At 39.3% G+C, this 6,791-nt stretch overlaps 1 pseudogene; it reads left to right on the top strand.

Moving 5' to 3' along the window:
* Nucleotides 1–4,388: 4,388 nt before the first annotated feature.
* Nucleotides 4,389–6,049, top strand: LOC101584391 (annotated as a pseudogene).
* Nucleotides 6,050–6,791: the final 742 nt, after the last annotated feature.

Genomic DNA, 6,791 nt, shown 5'->3' with positions numbered 1-6,791 from the left:
TTGACTCCAAAATATCTTTAAAAATGTGGTGTTCCCAGAATAATTCTAGTTCATTTTGAAAAATCATATTATTAGTCCTTATTGCTTTTGCAATTGAATTTTTTTCCTTATCTGATAAAATATCATAAGCATTTGTATTGAGAGCTGCAAAAATTTTCGTGCTTTAAAAATATGGGAGCAGCTCTTTTTTATCCACTATTTCTTAAAAAGTTTTCCTTGACTTGTCCTCCTGAGGACTCTTCCTTAAAATTGAGATGTCTTTGACAATGGTTGGGAATGATAGTGGTGAGACAGATAAAAGGCAATTTTTTATTTATGATTTCACTGTGCTCTAGATCTATATAAAATCAGAACATCAAAGTTCTTACTTTCATACAAGATAATAGTTAACAAAATATATATATAGTGCAAGAAAGCCACATTGCGCTGAGAGAGACCCTATTGTGTGAGTGGTGATGAGGCCTTTTCTTTTTTTGCTACCCAGAAGGGTTCTGATTGGACCTCATCCCTTTTCTTCATTTATTTATTTATATTTATTTTCTATCTATTTATTTTCCTTTTTTTCTTTTTAGGAGGACACTTATTTGTGATTATATTGTAAGCTAATTGGTATGTGGTCTGTTTCCTTACAGAAGTGTAAGCTTCACTGGAACCATAAATTATTATACCTACTGCCTTTAATAATGCCAGCCACAAAGTAAGCACTAAAAAATAATAAAAATGATGTTGAACTAAATAATATACCCTGACCAAATCTTTTGAATTCACTGATGTGAATTATTCTCTCCCTTAATTTGTATTCTCTTATTAGGCCTTTTAGTTGCCCTTAATTGGGCTATGGAGTATTTTACTTTTTCATTTTTATCTTTTGTAAGTTTGGGAGTGTGTACACTTTATGTCTAATCTTCTAATGCTTAATTTCAAATACTGTATATCTAGCATTAATACGTATCTGAAATTATCTAGACTGACAAGCTTTGTCTTGAGTTATTTTATTCTCTGTCTTCCTGAGAAGAACTTTATTGCCCCTTAAGTTCCTTTTAGTTACAATCTCACTTGCCTCTGTAGAGTTTTTAATTCAACATTTAAATATTTTATACTTACTTTATTTTTTATTAATTTTATTGAGAAACAAATAGTTATTAAAAATCGATTAGTAGCACAGTTTCAACAATTAATACATTGCATATTATTGTTTTCGTAGTGGTTATTCATAGTACAAGATGCAGACATGATATCCTGTCTAAACACTATTAGTACAAATCTTTCTTCTCTTTGAATTAAGAGAAAGTAGCTGTATATCTATCCTAACTATTTTGAATATACAGTTCTGTATATTTTGTATATACAGATACAAAGTGGTCCTTCATTTGTATCCCCCTTTTTTGTTTAGTTTTGTCAGAGATGGGTATTCCATTTCCATTTAATATTGTTGTTGCGTGAATTCAGCAAAATAATCCAATATAGTCCAGTAGTCCATCATAGTAGTGGGTTATCCGTAGGACTGGTGATGTCAGAAGTTGCTGCCTTGAGCCTTTTAGAGCAACAGTACTACTATGCTTATGACTTATTAACTGACGCATCTCACTTCTTCCTTCAGCATCTTTCTTCCTCTCTCTTTTCCCCATCATTCTCACAGTGATTCTTCCAAGCTGGGTTGCTTGATAGTAAATTTTAAGATAGCAAATATATAAACATATGTTGCATACATTTATATGTAAATGTCCTTATTTTAAAATAGATTTTGGCAAACTTTTTTGTTTCACAATATTATTTTGGTTTTTTTTTAAAAAAAACACAAGTGCAAGTTTTATTTTTCATTATTATATGTTTGCAGTATGCATTGATTGCACATATTGTAAGGAGTTGGCTTGCGGACAGAGCACATCTTAGTTCTTTTTATGCCCCCTCTCCCTGCCCTCCCTCCTGGCTATTAAGGGAATTTAAGAGAATTCTTCTATGTTCTAATCTGTCTCTTCCACTAAAGTGAACACACTAAAATTTTATTTTTTCACGTGTTTGTAATTTTTTTTCCCCATCCCATCTCTTGTTCTCCAAAATATCAGCAAAGAGCAAGCTTTTTAAAAATAAAATGTTCCAAATAATAAGCATTTTGGGCTTGTGGCAACATGATTTCTGTTATAACATTCAGCTCTGCTTAAGAAACACAACAGCAGCTTCAGATAGAGGTGAATGAATGGAAGTGACTATTGTAACATAATTTTATATATAAAAACAGGGTTGCTCCATAGGCTATTATGTGTTGACCTCTGTTTTAATGGTAGTTTGTGCCTGCTTATAAAAGTTTAGGTTCAAGGTTATTTTCCTTTAGAGGTGGGCGATAACTGCTCCAAGATCTTCTGAGGTCCACTGCTGTTGTCAGGAGGCCTGAGGTCAATCTCTTTGTCCCTTTTCAGATAACCAGTGCAGGCCTATCTAGAATGTTTTATGATTTTCCTTTTACTCTAATGATGAAATTTCTTTCCAGATTTTCAACTGTCCTTTCCTTAAAATGTCTGTCAGAAATAATCTTTTGATAAAGCAAAGCCAAGTTTATTAAATTCCTTGTAGTGGGGAATACCATTCCTTGAGAGGATCTTAAGCTATGTCTTGGGGGAGGATATTTCTGGGGTGATGGGGGATAGAACTAATGAGATTTAATGTGAGTCTTACATAGTAGGGGCAGACGGGAATGATTCACAACTGGTAGTTTAGGATTGGTGGGCAAAGTGAGGCTAACAATTCTAAAATAAATATTGATTCAAAAATTGTTGGAAAAATGATATTTTTGCCCAGATGAAAACACTTTTGGTCATGTGAGCAAAGCTGTTTGTTCAAGTGCAAGGATTGTTTACTCAGATAAATTGGTTTGCTGAATTTTATAAAATAAACAGAAGTAATTTGTTGATTTACAGCCTTAACTTTCCAGGCAAGGATTTCCAAGAGCAAAGAGTGAAGTTCTGTTGAATTGGGCAGTTTTATCCTTGGCTTTAATAGTTAAGCCACTTGGAAACAAAACAAATGTTCCCTATGCTCAATTGCATCTGGATAATTAAATTAAAAAAAAATCTTGCTGGGTACTGATGGCTTCTTTCAGAGGCCCAGTGTCTTCAGATTTGCACATTTGTAATCAATTATTTCTTTAAGTTTTGTTTACTTTTCATCTTCCTGCTAGAACTAGATTTATTCTACAAGGTTTTACATTTTGAGTAAATACCATGGTTTTGGTTGCTTCTCAGCAGAGCACGTCCCTTCACCTACATATTAAATTTTCAGTTTCAATAATTAAAAATTCACTGCCCTCTAGTTTTGATTGGTTCTGTCTATTCTTGTTATTGCTCATATTATTTCCTTAAATCTTTAGCAATATTTATTATGCATTTTTAAGAGAATTCTTCTATGTTCTAATCTGTCTCTTCCACTAAAGTGAACACACTAAGATTTTCTTTTTTCATGTTTTTTTTTTTTTTTTTTGGCAGAACTGGGGATTGAACTCAGACCCTTGTGCTTGCCAGGGAAGTGCTTATTCCACTGAGCCATCTCCCTGGCCCCTTTTTCATGTGTTTAAAAAATTTCTTTTTCTACATTATGGTGCTGGCTGTCTTCAAATATTTGAGTGCAGTGTTGTGCCTGAGAGTGCAGGGTCGCTGCAGGATTTCTGTTACAAGTGTACAGGGACAGATGGTGGGGATCGGGGGTAGCCATTGCACAGTGGCTTTTGAGAGTGTGACCAAGCTCTGTGGCGTGTCAGGATTCAGGGCCTCATGGCTGATATTCAAGGCATACCCAGGACGCTGTCCTGTGTCTCTTGCTCCCGGAGTCCTTGTTCCCAACATCTTGTGGAGAGTGAGTTTGCACTCTGGCCACTGCTCCACCCAATGCCCTTACCCTGAACACTCAGAGGTCTGCCTCTTTTTAAAATTTTTAGATTCCAGCCCTGGTGGGTCTGGGGTACCCCTGAGGAGTGCAGAGTGCCCCCACCCTTATCCTGGGCTGTGGCTTGCCCTCTTTCAACTAGTCTTGGTGACTTTCTCACCTCAAGAGCTTCTGGTTTTGCCCAAGTTTCCTTTCTTTTCAATAATGACTTAAATTTATGTGTTCTCTTTAAAAAAGATCTTTCTAATGATTTCTATGAACTTTATGTAGGAAGGAACAGCAGTCAGTAGTGAAATATTTTATTTTATATCAAATGAAATAAAACCCAAGCTGTCATTAGGTTGGAAAAAATCCATCATTTTGGGATAGACTCTTATTAGGAAAGGTCCTGGGGTGTCCTGTGCAGGGGTAGTATTTGTGACCTAAGCCTACGATTCGCCCCCTAGAGGCCTCCTGCCAAGACCCACTGCTGGGCCTGCTGCTTCTGTGCCCCCAGAGACACAGAAACCACGACCAGTGCTGTGCTCAGGACCCCGTTCAGTCTCAGAAGCTACAAAAAGCAGTCATTTCCCCCTAGCTCTGGGCAACCTTCCTGAAACATTTTGAGTGATGTGGGTTGTAAGTTCCTGCATCTACCTCTGTTCTTGTTTTCCAATTTAAGGTATTCTACTTTTTCTTGCTTCCACAACTCCTCTTTCCCAAGTGCTAGTTTTCTCTTTTTCTCCATCCTCAGGATACAAGAGGGACAGGGTTCTAGAAGGGTTCACTGAGTTGACATGAGGAAAGAAAACACAAAGGCTTTCCTGGGATGGGCAAGGAAAAGTCTAGGCTAACATGAATAGTTTTCACTGTCAGCTTGGTTACCAGCCTCAGCAACTCTATGTGCCCTTCCTGAGGCTGGTCTGTCATCTCCAGACAGGGCTTCTTCACTCTACCAGCTTCCTAAGGGTCAAGGGAGGAAGGTGTGCATCTCTAATATCTAGCATCAGATGTGACTTCTGGAGTCACTTTTCATTACTATATTGGTGATGGCAGTCCAGGTTTTCTGAGAAGACAAAATTTCTATCTCACCACCATAAAAGGGTGTCAAGGTGATGTCTGAAGATCACGTGGGATGGGTCATTGGTGGGGGTCATGTCTGGAAGACACAACCTGGCAAAGGCTGCTTTTGTCCGCAGGAATTTGCACTCTTTTCACCTCTACAACTCTCTCTCTCTCTCTCTCTCTCTCTCTCTCTCTCTCTCTCTCCAACCACTCACATCAGTTCTACAGCTTTACCAAGGGAAAGCTTGATAAGAGCTTTGCCTACCACATAAATCATCTTCCTCCTGAGATTTATTAGAATAAACAAGCACAAATCTCTGCACATTCCGGCTTCCAGACAAGTCTCTCATCTCCATTAGAGGCATAGAAAAGACTGGAAATGCACCAGCCATCTGGTTGAAACCATTGTGATTGCTATGGAAGAGTGACATCAAGAGCTGAGGAGCTAGCTCAGTGGTCTAAGCGCCTGCCTGACAAGTGCAAGGACCCAGGTTGTATTCCTGGAATGGCCTCAGAGCCGTGGGTGGGCCTCACCAGCCACCAAAACTGGACATGGTGGTGTATGTCTGTAATTCCAGGGGTGGGGAGGCTGAGAGAGGAGGATCACTATGAATCTGAGCTGTGCAGAGAGACCCTGTGCCAAATAAATAAAAAAGATTAAAAATATTAAAAAAGTGATTTCAAGATCCATTTCCACTTCTTTCTCTTCAACGAGGTGGCCAAGCAGTAGACACAGAGATGCAGATCTTTGTGATGATCCTGATGGGCAAGACCATCACCCTCTGACGTTGAGCCCAGTGACACCATTGAGAAAGTCAAAGCCAAAATCCAAGACAAGGAGGGCATCCCACCTGACCAGCAGCATCTGAGATTTGCCAGCAAACAACTGAAGGACAGTTGGACTCTCTCTGACTACAACATCCATAAAGAGTCCACCCTGTGGACTCTGGTGCTTCACCTGCAAGGTGGGATCATCGAGCTGTCCCTGTGCCAGCTCGCCCAGAAGTACAACTGTGACAAGATGATCTGCCGCAAGTGCTATGCCCACCTGCACCCCCGTGCTGTCACCTGCCACAAGAAGAAGTGTGGCCACACTAACAACCTGCACCCCAAGAAGAAGGTCAAGTAAAGCTCAACCAGTTCCTCATCCAGAAGGGCACCACCTGCCCAACACCTGCAGCCTTGGGGCCTGAATTTCCTCCTTTGACTAGAGAGAAAAAAAAAAGATCCATTTCCAGCCTTCCTTTAAGCCTTTTGTTCCTCTTGCATGGACATTCTGGAGCTGCTCCTGTAGAGCAGTGAAATCGAACCAAACTTTTTCCAAATTATCTTGCTACAAGTTATATCCCAGAAAAAGTATGTCACTTGGGTATCTGTTAGTGTGAGATCAAGGCAAGAGATTAGAGCTGGGGCAACCAGACAACAAACAGGGTGGGACATGTCAAAGGTTACAAAAACTCAGGGCTAACAGTTTTAGCAAGATGTTTCTAAAGAGAAGCCAGGGGTAGAACACAGGCCCGAAATGACTCCACAGCGCTTGTGCACAGTGCACAGAATTAATCAAAAAGCAATATTCTCAGTCCTTCATTTGAATCTGTTGTCATTTGCAGGGCCAAGCAGAAGATGCTGTTTCCAGCACTTCTTTCTATCTGGCAGGATATTAAGCAAGTTTTTCTACAGCACAGTTTAAATCTTGCATGAAGCCCTGGGATATAGTTCAGAGGCATAATTCTCTGCCTGGCAAGCCAAAAGTCCAGAGTCTGATCTCCATTACCACAAAAAGAAAAAAAGAAAAAGAAAAGGCTTATCTAGAAAAGAAATCTGGCATGAGGCCAAGTGAGTTTTTGATGGGACAAATGTGCCATAACCAA

The sequence above is a fragment of the Octodon degus genome, unplaced genomic scaffold (genome assembly GCF_000260255.1).
Source record: "Octodon degus isolate 3935 unplaced genomic scaffold, OctDeg1.0 scaffold00039, whole genome shotgun sequence".
Taxonomy (NCBI): Eukaryota; Metazoa; Chordata; class Mammalia; order Rodentia; family Octodontidae; genus Octodon; species Octodon degus.
The sequence above is the reverse complement of the archived record's forward strand: the minus strand, read 5'-3'. Positions and strand labels throughout refer to the sequence as shown.